This window comes from Diplotaxodon limnothrissa, linkage group LG3 (genome assembly GCF_057381915.1).
Source record: "Diplotaxodon limnothrissa isolate DT_005_m linkage group LG3, D_limnothrissa_male_GT1.1, whole genome shotgun sequence".
Taxonomy (NCBI): Eukaryota; Metazoa; Chordata; class Actinopteri; order Cichliformes; family Cichlidae; genus Diplotaxodon; species Diplotaxodon limnothrissa.
In genome coordinates, this window is record NC_140598.1 from 41,291,145 (window position 1) to 41,306,834 (window position 15,690).

At 39.3% G+C, this 15,690-nt stretch overlaps 1 pseudogene; it reads left to right on the forward strand.

Moving 5' to 3' along the window:
• Positions 1-538: 538 nt before the first annotated feature.
• Positions 539-15,564, forward strand: LOC146635854 (GTPase IMAP family member 8-like; annotated as a pseudogene).
• The last annotated feature ends 126 nt before the right edge of the window (positions 15,565-15,690 follow it).

Below are 15,690 nucleotides of genomic sequence, written 5' to 3' on the forward strand. Positions count from 1 at the left end.
TCTTAAAAGGTCTTTACACAGCTGATAGGCCACCTCTGGACACACCCCTGCCTCAGCAGGTGGTCCCTATCAGCTAATTTGTCCCATGTGCAGCCAGTCCACAGTGGATAAAAACCATGTCACATAAAACACTAAAAACCATGCAATAGAAACAGAATAAAACCATGCAAATAAAACACTCATAAATAAACACTAAAAATCAGAATAAAAACAATATACAAGATAAATACAAATTTCCACTGTGTGACACAGAAACAACAGATTTCTAAAGGCACCACTGATGCTCTGTGTGACACAAATGACAAGACATCACTATCAAAGGACAAAGGGGGACGGACGAGGCAAAGAAGAAAAAATGTGTTTGTTCAACCTGTCTTTTTAACTTTTTCTGTTTCCTTCTGACCTGTTTGCCTCACATTTCTGCCACGTTTCCACAGATACAAACAGTTCAGAAGGATAAAGATGAAACTATACTACTGAAAAGCAGAACATCAGCAGAGACAGAAAATCACACATCAACTGCCCGTAAAAGACAGACATGGCCAGGATATACAAACACCTTGGTAAGTACATTTAAAAAGACTAATCTATAACATTAATTTTATATAAGAATAAAAAAAAATGCAAACACTCAGTTTAGCTATTATTTTTGTTTATGTCCTTGTTGGATCTCTTCCTCTAACAATTTCTCTTCATTATTAACATAACAATGTTTTTCTCAGCATTTGGTACAATATGAACAAAGAGGAAATATAGGCATCAAAAATTCCTGTCAAACAATTTTGAGTTGCTTCATTGCTGCAATATGTAAAATGTATCTATGCAAAAACTTCCCCCTGTGGTTTGTACAGCTTGCACACGTTTAGTGACTGGGAAGTGGAAGTGACTTCTCTGGTGGGGAAGGAGCCTGGATTAGTGTGTGAGGTTGAGAGGTACTGGCTAGTCAGGCTGACCTCAACACACGGCCTTGGGCTCTAGCACCAGTCTCCAGGAGAGGGGCTGGACTCTGTCTCAGTCTGGAGTTGCCCTTGGTGAGAAGCGGCAGGCTGGGGTGGGTATCCTAGTATCCCCTCAGCTTACTGCCTGTACGTTGGGGTTTCTCCCGGTGGATGAGAGGGTTTTTTCCCTGCGCCTTTGGGTTGGGAAACAGATCCTGATTGTCGTCTGTGTCATGGTCCGGGTGAGTGCTGTGTTTTCCTGCGTGTCAGTAAATCCATCACTGGGCAGAGTCACCACACCCCTCGTTTGTGGCACCTGTGTGTAATTTGTTGGGAGGCTCTTAAGACCAGCGTTCTCAAACATTCCTTGTTGGAACGTCAGCTCATAGCTCATAGAGTCATAGCTCGGTAAACCCTGTCTACTTGCCTCTGCAGCTTCACAGTGGATTGGATCTTGCTGCCTGTAACCACTCACTCCCTGTCGCTGGCCTTCTACTATTCGCCTGCCTCCCTGCACTTCACAGTGACTGTACACGAACTGGTTTAGCCTCACTCGGACCACTAATCCCCTCCTAGCCTCGCCGTCAACCCAGACAAGTAAGTCTGTATTTTGTTGCCACCACTTCTTGGACTGCTGCGTGGGGCACGCATTGACTCTACACTCCTTTCATTACAGTGACTCCGAGAAACCCTGTGACCCTGTACCTTGTATGCCTGCTCCGGAAAATCCCAAATAACGTGCCCAGCCCGATAAAGAGACTATTTCCTTTTGGCTTTGCTGCTGCACATGCAGTGTGATTCTTGTTTATTGGTTTAACAATTATTTTGGAGATGGTCTAGCCAAGACTTTACTTTCTCTGCGTTCCTGGTGACAGCTTATCTGCTAGCCCTTGCTAATCACAGTGGGTTTGTAGCTACAGATTCTTAGTACCATAATCCGAAACTTTGTTAGTAGGTAGCCAATGTTAAGAGGTCTATGTTTTCCCTCTCGCCCTTAGTTCACGATTAGCGTTTTTGTTTCTTTTACCTCGTCCATGGTGTTCCATTTTTGAGTGCCAAATTGTTCGTTTGCACTATACCTCCGAGCCGCCGTGTGGTGTCTGCATTTGAGTCCACTTACCTGTGTCTGGCCACCCGGTCGTGACAGTCTGTAGTTTCATCGGAAGACAGCTCAGAGTACGCTCAGGGTACCCAGTCTTCTTGGAGTCCCTTTGTGGGGTGCTGGAGCATGCTCCACCTTGGTACTCTGTCGTCCTACTGGTTATCCATGAAGGCCATAATAGGTGGCAGTCTAATGCCACACTAAGTAAGGGATCCTCTATGCTCAACTTCAGCGGCCTTTAGTAACATGTTCATATTTTTATAGATAGGGTGCACCTCATGATAATCCCCTTCTCAAGCTTGTGCTAATACTAAAGTAATTTTCCTTGTAGAGACTTTCAGGCTAAAATTGCCGTAATAGTCGAGAATGAAGTTCTTGAACCTCCTTGGGATATGGGAACGAGTCAGTGCCTCTTCGACTAGCTTATTGTGTATGGACCCATAGGCATTTATGATACCCTGTCACCTTTGGGACTGCTCCTAGACTAAGGTGTCAATATAGGTGTTGTTAATCAGTTTCAGCTACACTAATATTAATGAAATTTAATAACAGGTGCACTAAAGGGATAACAGACTTGCAAACAGGAATGGTGGCGACCACTGACATTTTTCCCTCCTATGGTGTGAATTCCTAGAGTCTTCTCACCTGATCTAGATTCAATAGAAAACCTCTGTGACGTTATGTTTCGGTCCATCTGATGCTGCCAGGTTGCACCTCAGACTGTCCAGGATCTAAGCTTTCATTGTGAAGTACACTTCCTTAATATCATCTGTAAGATCTTAAAGTTATAATTGGTGAGGACAAAAACAGTTTTCAAAATGTTGTGATCACTCGAGTACTGTAATGTATAAGAATGCCTCATTTTATCAGCTCCAAACATTTCTATGTAAAAAGAGCTGTAAATAAAGAAAACTAAGTATGTTTGCATGTTTGGTTTCTCCCCTTATATATGAAATCATGATTTAATAAGTGAAATTTGTATTTAGTCAGATTAACTTTGACTGGGACTAAAATACTTTTTAAAAAGAAATATTCTCTTATTTGCAGAACACTTGAAGATTATCTTGCTGGGAAAATCTGGAAATGGGAAAAGCAGCTTGGCCAACACCATATTTGGAGAGACGGTGTTTGAGATGGGTCATGCTGCAAACCCTGGAACAAGTCAGTGTAGAGAACCTACCAGATTGGTGAATGGAACATCTGTCTCTATAATTGACGATCGCACGTCTGAAGAGGATCTGAGAAATGAGATTACAAGGAGTGTCGTAGAGTGTTCTCCTGGACCTGACGCTTTTCTTATTTTACTGAAAGTGGAAAGATTCACAGATCCTGAGATTGAGGTTATTACCAATATCATAGTCTTTTTCTGAAGAAGCTTTCAGATATGCTGTGCTTGTCTTCACTCGTGGTGACGATCTTCCTGAAAGAATGCAGATTGAAGAGTTTTGCAGGGGCAATAACCATCTACGTGAGTTGTTAGAGAGATGTGGTGGGCGCTGCCATGTCTTTGATAACAAACAATGGAACAACAACCCACAGCATGAATACAGAAACAACAAGCTGCAGAGGGAAAACCTGCTCAACACAAATGAGATGCTGCAAGAAGTGGAGAAGGCAATACAACAACAGCAAGAGCATTAGATCGTCATCAAGAAACATGTCACAGGAAGAAATCAGAGAGGAGATGGCCAGCTTTTACTCACAAACTAAGTTCTCAGCCAGACTAGAAATACAGGAAGTGCAGAGCTGCAGAGGCAATATATTAAGAACAGGATACCAGACAGAGAAAGCGTAACTAAGTAACTAACACACACACACACACATCAAGTCAGGCCAGAAAGAGTTGTTTTGATCTAAACTATGTGTGACGTGCTATATGATACACATTTTTGGCTTCTAATGCTAGAAATCTGCAACTGGCTTTGGGCTGTGCACGGCTCTCTCTTCCGGAAGATGAATAAATGAATAATTTTAAATTGCTATGTTAATGGCCAACATTAACATTAAAAAAATAACACAGACTAAAAAATAATTTTTGTTGCTGGAAAAACTGGAGATGGAACGAGTGCAGGAGGAAACACAATCATAGGAAAAGAAAATCGATATTATCAGCTCTTTATTTGTGACAAAAAAAGGAAAGTAAAATGAGACCTTAACACTTTTACAGTAAATCTGAAGTGAGGGCAATGAAATCTTTAATCTTGTTATCTTGTTTGTCTTCCTCTCAACATTTATTGTTTTCCTAAACTTGTTCCTTCACCTCGATGAAAATGTCATGTGTGGAGATAAGACAGTTTATTTTTGCTGTGTTTCAAAAGCCTGGCACATGTCAATATTTAAAAAAGAAAATCTTGGTGAATGCACACAGCATGAGCCACGAGTTAACCATTTGTAATATATGGTTTCTGATCCACTTTAGAATCTGCCAAAAACAGTGTCACTGAGATGATAACACAATCAAACCAAATAAACTGAAATCATTAAAATTACTCAGTGCTGGAAATAGTTTTTCATAATGTACCATAACATTTCAACAATAACACAGCATTTATAAATTAAAAGGTCAGTTACTAAAGCACGCACACATTAAACCAATTCATTTATTTTTTCCCTGGCAGTGCTATCTATCTATCGCTGAGTAAGTGAAAACTGAAATAACTATTAGCGACCCACAGAAGAGATACTGATTATCTGTATGTAACCTGGGCAATATTCTAATTACACTTCATCCAAAATTTGAGGACCTCTTGCACCCTAAAGAACGAGCAAACCCACTAGTCCAACATGCATGTACAAGTCTTACTTTAAACCGCAGATAGCATACACCGAAGACTGCAGCTGGACCAAGACTGGAGGACGCTAAAGTCTTGTTGACGTCAGAGGTAAAAGGCTTCTTTTGATAAATGCTAATAATAAACTGTGCTTTATTAGAAGAGCTGATTTTTTTACTAACTTGCTTTTTAAAGATGAAGATTTATGTAGTCTTTAAATAATAATGTAAGACTGTTGTTTAAACTGTTTAAAATAAGTATAACTAGATAGACTCTTTTGACCTCCTTTAAAAGGTCAAAAGATTATTTCCATTTTTGTTCCTTTCTTGGTTTATGTGATCAACAAAAACAGTTTGTTTAAAGGTTCATTTTCTTAATAATGAATAAATAAACAGGTACATGTGTATACACATTAAGTAAAATGTTCAAATGTGATAAACAAAGATACAGAAAATATTTGGAAACACTGCATAGTTCAAACAATACTATGTTATTTAGTAGACCTGTTCATGACAATTCAAATCACTTGCGTGACACAAATCTACAATCTTATAAAATAAAATAAACACACAGAACAAAGTTCATGTAAAAATCTTTGTTCTTTCTTTTTCTCTCTCTGTGACATCAGTGTGTGTGTTTTACATTGCAGTTGCTGCAGTGCTCTGCGATGTGGTCACACTTTTTAAAAAAAGCAGTGCACCAACGATCACAGCTACACCTACCAGGACTTTAACAGATTTTTTGGTTGTGTATTTGGTCAAAAGTCTGTAGACTCTGTGGAGAGAGGCTGATAATGATGATGGTTTACTGCGCTCTTCTTGTTGTCTCTGCCAGTCTTTCAGCATCTCAGTGGTGTAGCTGCCTCCTTCATTTTCCATCAGCATGTTCTCTATTGTGTTGACCAGCTGTGTCACCTGGAACTGGTTGTTCCTGTACTCGTCCTGCTGGTTTTTCCAGTACTTATTATCTACAACGTGGCACCGACCACCACACTTGTCTACCAGATCTTTCAGAGGCTTATTATTTGTGATGAACTCCTTGATGCTCATTCTGTCAGGTAACTGGTCACCATCCGTGAAGACAACTGTTGAATATTTAAATACATCTGCAGAAAAACACTCCTGCAGTTTCCTGATGACAGCCGTCTCCTGCTCTGTGAATTTCTCCACTCTGAGCACAATAATGAAAGCATGAGGACCAGGAGGACACTTTGTGACACAGCTTTGTATCTCATGCTTCAGCTCCTGCTCTGAAAATCCTGGGCTAAAAAAACCAGGAGTGTCAATCAAAGTGAGATTTCTTCCAACGACAGATCCAGACTTTGCTTCACAAACATTTGCTTGTGAGTCTGAAAAATGTAGGACTTTGAACTCATTCCTTCCTAATATAGTGTTAGCCAGGCTGCTCTTCCCAGCTCCAGTTTTCCCCAGCAGGACGATCCTCGTTGTGTTTGGAACTAGAAGAAAAAAAGATTAGTTACACTTTTAACACTTGTCTGACTGTAGGCCTAATTGTGCTGTTTGTAAATTGTCTCCTTTATTGGTTTTTGATTCCTGTTTTTAGCAGATGGTGTCACTTAAAGTGAGTTCCAGTTTTGCAGCTCTGTGTTTTGGTTCCTGTTTAACTTTATTAAATATGTAAAAATTGTGTATGTTTCTGTTCTGTGTCTTGTGTACTGTTTGTTTGTGGCTGTTACACCCAAAATTCCCCTTGTGGGACAATTAAAGAATTATTCTATTCAATTATTCTTATTCCTGTCCACACGGCAACTTTCAGTTTTTGGTTGTTTTGTTTTATTTTTTCTTCCCACTGAGCTGTTTTGATAGATATATTTTCATTTAACACCACCTTTCACTCAAATAATTCACTAGTCTTACTGTCCCAGTGTGTTTTACCACCTACTAAAGCTCTTTACACACAGCGGAGTAATGATAACATCCTACCACACAACCAGAAGAAATCAAAACCATACTTACATGTAAGGTGTGACACACACAAAAACTATATTCGCGTTGCGAAAGGCATGTCCACAATGTTACACTCATTGTGGACATGCCTGGAAATGCAAGTATATTGGACAGAAATTCATAACTATATTCATCATGTAACTGAGATTACACTTGATGTTTCTCTGGGATGGTCTTTAGCCAAAGTGTTTAAAGCACTGAACGTTTGGGTAGTAATGGCAATAATAATCGGACAAGTCTGTGTACGTCCTCAGTTGTCCAGCTCATGGTAGACTAAGAAACTTGAACAGCAAGCAGCTGGAGTTGTTATTTAATTATTGGAGCTAAAGAAGTCTCCTGGAGAAGTCCAGTTGCTTTATTTTGCCAAGTTTCTAGGAATGATTGAAATTGTTTTAACAACATGGATGAATTCAAGAACGCTTCAAAGTGAAGTCATACATTTAAAAGAATTTATGTGTGGATACAGAATGATGATGGATTGTATTTGACATTCAATTGTTTTATACAGATATATTCTTTATTTTATAAACTATTCAATGTCAATTGTTCTTTGATTTAGTTAACTACTTTTTGTTTAGATACAGACATGCTGGAGTACTGACTCTCTTTACATTAAGTTTTAATCTAAATAATAATTGCTTTTATTATTATGTGTAAAGATTAACTAAAAATATATAAAGTTACATTAAAAAAAGGGACATTAGTAAAGGCTAATCAGGAAGAGGAAACATAAGGCAAAGCTCCACCAGCATTATTATTCCTGCAGCAACAGGTTAATATCAGTGGGCATAATACCCCCCCCCCCCCCCCACTATCTGTTTATGTATTCAACCATCTACTTATATTATTCATATTTAGATTATATTTACTTACTATACTTTAGGGTATACATAAAACACACTCTTACTTGTTTGTTCTGCTTTTCTATGTGCTTTTTTTGTCCAAATAAAGCTCATGTTTAACTTTATGCTAAAATGTGTTTACAATAATTTTCTACAATTTCTTTTACTTAAAATCTTAACTTACAAAATATAAAGGTTCATATTTTAGTGAAATGGTAAAAAAGTGGATTAATACCCCCCCCCCCCCCATTCAAAAAAAAAATTTATCTTCAGTGCTCCTCCTAAATGAAACACTTACTGTGTATCTAAGATGGCTGCCATAGCACACTGAGGAGAAATGAGCATAAACAAAGCGAGGAACATGTTTTAGCTAGGATGTCAAAACAGCCCACTGTGTAGCCTGTTAGCTATAACAGTATAAATAAGATTAGATATGGAGGAATGATTTAATGTTAAGCATCCTTTGAGGTATGAACACGTTTGCACTGCTTTAAGAAAGACTTGAAAATAATCAGACTGTTTACACTGGTGCTGAATGATACTACAGGCACTTGTATGCATGTCTGTGTACGTCTAAATTCATTGCTCAGTGCATAAAAAAGAAGTTAACTAACTTACCATCCATGATGAAGGTAATCAGCGGTAGCTGTGCCTGAAGCTTATAATTAATGGCAGACTGTGATGTCGGTGTTTCCTCTCTGCTGTCGGACTCTGACTGTAGTTCTGTTTCACTTTCTGTTTCTGTCTTAAGCTGCAATACACCAAAACAACAAGCAGGCTGTGTTTAAAAGTCTGTAGCTGTATGGAAACTTAAATTATGATTAGGCTACAAATTTTAAATTACAATTTTATTAAAGCAGAATTATTTTTTGTCATGCATATCTCTCCACTGGAAGTTAGCAAAGACTAAACTGTCTTCCTAAATAAATACTAATGAGAATAATTGTTTTAGTGATGCTCAGTTATTTGTAATTAATAAGTAATTAATTCAAAAATCTTAAAATAATGTTGGTTAATTTTTAGAACAGTGAATTTTTTTCCTCACAATTAAAAAAATAAAAAAATAAAAATGACTTGAAATAGAACAATAATTGTCCACAATCATTCGATGTATATGAATGTGAGAGCAATATTCAGAAATACTCAAAACAATGGTACAGGTACTTGTACTTTACTAATGAGTTCTTTTATAACAATTAATATTTTAATGTCTCAGAGGAAATATTACAGCTGTACTTTTTACATAATACAGAGCCCCGAAAGGGATATTTGAGGGGAAAAAATTACGATGAACTCTTGCGAGATCTCACAAAAGTTTTGCAAGATCCTGAGTTAGAGATCCTGCTACTTTTTAATAACGGGTCTGTTTCTGTCCATTCAGGAATGAGAAGTGTCCACGGAGCAGACATGGAGGAGGATTTAGAATGTTTCCTGTGGTCACGAGAGGTCTCACGCACACGCACACGCAACAAGACAAAGTATGTGTAAAATTCAGTAAGTGAAAGAACAAGATAGCATAAAACACTGGGGTTGAGAAGGCGATTGACTTGTAGAATAACAGAAGTCGTATATGCAAGCCTTTAATGTTAACTCTTGTAATTATGTTCAGGTTCATTAAACATGTTAAGTGCACATATGTTTTGAAATGTCATATTGTAATCTGTCTGTATTGTTACTATTCTAACGTGGACGAAGTCCTTCTGTCAACAAACTAAGTACAGCACGGATAAAGAGACTCTTCTGCAGAACCTAAGATATAAAATTGCAGCATGGAAAGTAAGATCAAAAACCAAAGGAGCGCTGTGTGGTCCATCAGGTGTGTTCCACAAGCAACGTGAAGGGATGGCGAGACAGTGAAATACTGCAGGAGAGAATACCTGCAGAAAAATTGACACTGTTGGCAAACTTTGTGAACAAACCAATTTGAAGCCCCTGAGATTTTACATGATGACAAGACGAAATATGGTCAACTTTTCAGTCCTCATCTGAGTGGATGAATATAGGGAAGATTTCTTCTTCACAGTGTTTTTGTGGTGAGGTGTGGAGATTGGCAGCAGCTGGTTCACTAAAACATGTCCCTCTAGTGAAAACAAGGTTACGGGTTCAAATATTGAGGAGGGATACAGGAGGAATTCAAATCACAACACTGGTCCAGAAGGGTTAGGTCAAACGATGATTTTAATGAACACACGCGTGGAGAGATGAACACCGTCACACACTCGGCGTCGATCTCTCCCTAACAATACACAAGCAGTTGTTTTATATTATCAGGGCATTATTACGCCCCCTCTTGCGTTAAGCAAATACAATAAATGCAGAAGTCAAAACCACAAACGTTCCGTTAACGACTTTGACACAGTTTGAAAGAACATCTTCTTTGCCTCCAAGCCAGGTGCTTCCGGTAGCTCATCTCGCTCTCGCTTCTCCAAAACCTCAGAGGCAGGCTCTGCAACAAAACTATCAATTCTGCAGGTACAAAAATGCAGTTACAAGCAAAATATGTCTTAACTCTTACCTAGAATATAAGTCTACCTACAGTGTGTGTATGTGTGTCCTGACCTCAATTGACACCCTGTATCACCTCTCACCTCGCCTACTAAAGCTCCCAACCAGACAGAGGCCACTCTCAGATGTGTAACAATCTACTAAAACTATATATGTATATATTGAATAAATGCTTTAATTAAATGCCACTACTCAAAGCTTAATAAAAAAGAATATAAACGGATAAAAGATAATAATGAATAACCTAGTTATTCTAATAGCATCATCCCAACAGCTCCTCAAAATAACAACCAAAAAATGCACACTTTACAGAGGAAACAAAGACATTTCAGAAGTACACTTCCTGTCTTATTCTGAGTCATCTGTTACCAAGCAAACTCAAACGCAGCACGTTGCCGAATACACTCAGGCCTTTGCTCAGCTACTATTTTACTGTAAGATTAACCTTCTAAGCTCCACGTCACTCATACTCTGCTTAGTTTCACTTTCGCAAGCACGCTCTGCAAAAGCATGTAGTTTCCTGTCTACTTTGGCACAGACTGTACTCAGAGTTGGGCTTTTCTTATATAACCCAATATAATCAGCATATGAGCATTTAAGATTATAAATTTAAAGTCAACAGTTTAAAGTGGTCATAACTGCACCTGTAATAAAGGTTAATGTGATTATGATAACACCTGTAATACAAATTATAACATAATGCCAACAGCTTCAATAAATACTTTGATGAAATGATGATTAATGCAATGATAAAGATGATGGTTATGAACAGTAGCAGTAAAATAATTTCTTTAATCCTACAACATGTAACTAAGAGGCAGCTCTGCTGTCAGGGATATATAGAGAGGAGCTTGTGTGTGCGGTTTTTATAGACTTTACAAGGAGCTGGTTCCTCTGAGGGGACAGAGTGTGCATGCAGGTGTGTGAAAGCAGCAGCAAGGTCTATATTAAGAACAGAATATTAAGAACAGGGTTTGTGACTAACTGTCAGTGCTCAGAGCTCCACACTTACACAGGTTAAACAACCAGATTAGAGATTAACTCTCCCTTTTTCACCAAAACAAAACACGCACAAAGTATGAACTCCTCTCTCATAGAAAAGTAACCCAACTTAAATGTTATGCAACCAACAACTAACTGTTTCGGTTTCCTTCTTACCTTTCTGCCTCACCTCTCAGCCACGTCCCCACATGTTCAAACACCACAGAGCAATAAACAGGAAAGTGCTGAACAGCAGAACATCAGCAGAGACAGAAAATCACACATCAACTGCCTGTAAAAGAGAGAAATGGCCACTCATCAACGTGAGTACATTTAAAAGACTAATCTATAACATCCATTTTATATAAAGGGTAATAATAATAATAATAATAATAATAATTTCCTCTCTTAAACTAACAATTCTCTTTTGATGGTTTTCTAAGCACTTTGTACAATTTGATGCCCAACATGAACATCAGCTTTTAAACGCTGTGTAAAAGAAAACTAATGCAGACTTTTAATTTCTTGTTTCTTTTTTTCAGTAAAAGAATTTATTTTAAATCAATATCATCAACAGCTTCTTGATGACACAAGAAGAAGTAAAATAAGATTTGAACACTGTTTACAGTAAATCTGCTGAAAGGAATGAAGTGATGAAGGTGTTTTCTTAGTCATCCCACTCAGCACTTGTTTTCTTCACTAACAGACATTTAGCTCTCTGAACCAGGAAGTTTAGGGCACTAAACTCCTGTGAAACAGTTCTGTGTCGTTTCATTGCTACAATAAAGCACGTATATGTCCTCCTTGTGGTTTTTGCAGCTTGTACATGTCTACTTTCGCTTCTTTAATCACCAGTAGTTTAATCTCCACCCACCAAATAATACTGGAGGTGCCTGGATCTTTAATAGTTGACACAGTGTTGGAGCCAAGTCCAGGCCAATATTTTACTCAGTTACATCATGCCATATTTAAGTATTTGTCATGATCTTTAAGTTTTTATTATAATCTTGATCATTTTATGTTATAATGTAATATGCTGTGCTCCATAAATTAATCCTGCTTTGTTAGTCTGTTGTTGTTGTAAAGTGTTGGTAGATGTCGTAAAGGGGTGTGTATTTGGCCCGCATGCGGAGGGGTGTGGGTAAAAAGTTAGGTAAGCAAGCAGGACGTGGAGCAACAGTTTTCTTATCGTCGCCGTTTTAATGTTATTTCTTGTTGTAACACAAAGGGAATATAAACGGAGCTCCCACCAGAGGCATTTGTTTTGTACCTTTCGATTTGTATGGAAAATAAATGTTTTGCCCCTTTTTTCCTTCGCCTCGTTTTTTGCTACCGGAAGGCATCCAAGCGACTTAACAAGAGCACGAGTCAGAAACTTTACGTTCTGCAGAAGCGGCAAAGAAGGACCGAAGGTTGCCGCTATACACAGCGAGAAGGTTTCTGGTTTAAATTCCAGCAGTGATCTTTTACATGGCTTTTACATGTTCTCCTTGATCCTGAATGGTTTTCCCCTGTTACAGCAGCTTCCTCACACAGTCCAGACCAGTAGCGGTTTTTGATACGTGCAGTTGCCCGGGGCGGCATCGTGGTGGGGGGCAGCATCACGGGCATCGGCAAAAAAAAAAAGAAAAAAAAATTTGCTCGTACTCATGCTGCCCCGACATCAGCAGGCGCATATTGGGAATGGCACAAGCACCGATTGGTTTTCTATCGCCCATTTGCTGCGAGTAAGGACGCCCTCCGTTTGCGAGGTGCGCCTGCAGCACAAGGAGGAGAGGGCGGGGCGGCGGGGGGATTCTCTGGCTGGCTTGAGCAGCATCTAATAACCAACTCACAAAATAAAAACAAAACAACAAACATGAAAACACCAGACATTATGATACAGACTTATAATTTGCACCGATGTTTTTTTCGAAATTCTATAAAGTGAGCGCGAGAGCCCTCGGTGCGCCTGCTCGCTGCTGAAGTCAAAGTAAACTTTATTGTCATCTCCGCTACATACAGTCCAGTATATAGAGAGACGAGATGACGAGGCTCCAGTTAAGTAAACAAACAATAAATATAAGAAGAGTAAGAAAATAAATATACACTTTAGGACAGCAACATCAGAAAGAAGGAACACGAGAAGCTGGAGAAATACCAAGGGCTCAGAGAAGAGCTCGAGAGGATGTGGAGGGTGAAGGTAACGGTGGTCCCCGTGGTAATCGGAGCACTAGGTGCGGTGACTCCCAAGCTAGGCGAGTGGCTCCAGCAGATCCCGGGAACAACATCGGAGATCTCTGTCCATCTCTGTGCACCTAGTGCTCCGATTACCACGGGGACCACCGTGACCTTCACCCTCCACATCTTCTCGAGCTTCTCGTGTTCCTTCTTCCTGATATTGCTGTCATTCGGAACTGCTACATCGATCACTACGGCCGTCTTCTTCTGTTTGTCTACCACCACTATGTCCGGTTGGTTAGCCACCACCATTTTGTCCGTCTGTATCTGGAAGTCCCACAGTATCTTAGCTCGGTCATTCTCCACCACCCTTGGGGGCATCTCCCATTTTGACCTCGGGACTTCCAGGTTATACTCGGCACAGATGTTCCTGTACACTATGCCGGCCACTTGGTTATGGCGTTCCATGTATGCCTTGCCTGCTAGCATCTTGCACCCTGCTGTTATGTGCTGGATTGTCTCTGGGGCATCTTTACACAGCCTGCACCTGGGGTCAGTGTATAACACGGCATAAAAAGAGATTTCTTTTCACCCAAAACAAGTCTTAAATCCTAAAAAATTCTTTCTATCTGCTCTCTGAGACATTTATTAAGACACACACACACACTCCCAGAGTTATATGGTCTGTTCGTAATTTATCCAGCAAAGTATTCCAAGATGAAAGGTGTCTACAGACATGTCTGCTTTCTGATGAACAGGGATTTGTTTGAGAAGTGTCTAATTACCCAGCGTTTTCATGCTGCCTTGCAGTGAAAAGAGAAACATAAAGAGAAACATTTCCTCTATACAAACTAAAATTTTGAAAAAACAAAATCCTGGGAATGCAGCCAAATAAGAAGAAAAAAAAATACTGTCATACTAAAGTCAAGTCAGCTAGCAAAGGAATCTGAAATTCTGATGTCAACCTAAAATCTTGTGACACTACATCAACTTCCTTTTTGATTTTGATTTGATTTTGGATGGTGAATTATATTTTCTTATTTTTTAAGGAAGTCTTTGCTAAACTTTCATTGTTAAGTAGAAACATGCATAAATGTATCCTCCTTTATTTTATCTTTAACACGTTACAGTTGTAGGTGGTTGATGAGGATGCCAAATATGGAAAAAGAAATTCAGGAAGTAATTTTTCTCTTATTTGTAGATCACCTGAGGATTGTCCTGCTAGGAAAAACTGGAAGTGGAAAAAGCAGCTTGGCCAACACCATATTTGGAGAGACGGTGTTTGAGATAGATCATACTGCAAACCCTGGAACAAGTCAGTGTAGAGAAGCTACCAGAGTGGTGAATAGAACATCTGTCTCTATAATTGACACTCCTGGTTTCTTTGACAATCTCAGGCCTGAAGAGGAGCTGAGAAAAGAGATTACAAGGAGTGTCGTAAAGTGTTCTCCTGGACCTCACGCTTTTCTTATTTTACTAAAAAAGGATAAATACACAGATCAAGAGATTGAGGTTATTACCAAAATCATAGAGTCTTTTTCTGAAGAAGCTTTCAGATATGCTGTGCTTGTCTTCACTCGTGGTGACGATCTTCCTGAAGGAATGCAGATTGAAGAGTTTTGCAGGGGCAACAACCGTCTACGTGAGTTGTTAGAGAGATGCGGTGGGCGCTGCCACGTCTTTGATAACAAATACTGGAACAACAACCCACAGCATGAATACAGAAACAACCAGCTGCAGAGGGAAAAGCTGCTCAACACAATGAAAGAGATGGTGAGGAACAACGGCGGAGGCTGTTACACAAATGAGATGCTGCAAGAAGTGGAGAGGCTAATACAACAACAGCAAGAGAGCATTAGATCATCATCAGGAGACATGTCACGGGAAGAAATCAGAGAGGAGGCAGAGAAGAGAGTCTACAATATTCTCAAGATGGCTGCTGGTGTTACCACAGGGATGCTGTTGGGAGCACTGCTTGGTGTGCCAATAATGATTGCAAAAGTTCTTACAATACTGAAGACTTGAACAATGCCAGTAAGAATACCAGCAAGTGCCGTAGTGACAGGAGTGGCAACACAGGGAGAACTTCCAATAGCTGCTGTTGGATTGGGTACGGTTGGTGTGGTTGCAGGCCTTGCTGCTACTGCAGGTGGGGGTTGTGTAGGATATTGTAAAGCTGATGAAGCAGATTCAATAAAGGAGGCAGTTATGAACACAGCTGAGGCTCTTGGTAAACTAGCTGTAGAAGCAGGAAGAAGTCTCATAAACCCTGAAACAGAACATTTTAATCGCTTTTAGAAAAAGATTAGCACACTTCTAACACACGTGTAATGCTCTAAACTCATTATCATCATTTATTATCATTTTAAAGTGTCACATTACTAGGCAAAGTGTTTTACTAATATTTTGATTAGATTTCTTACC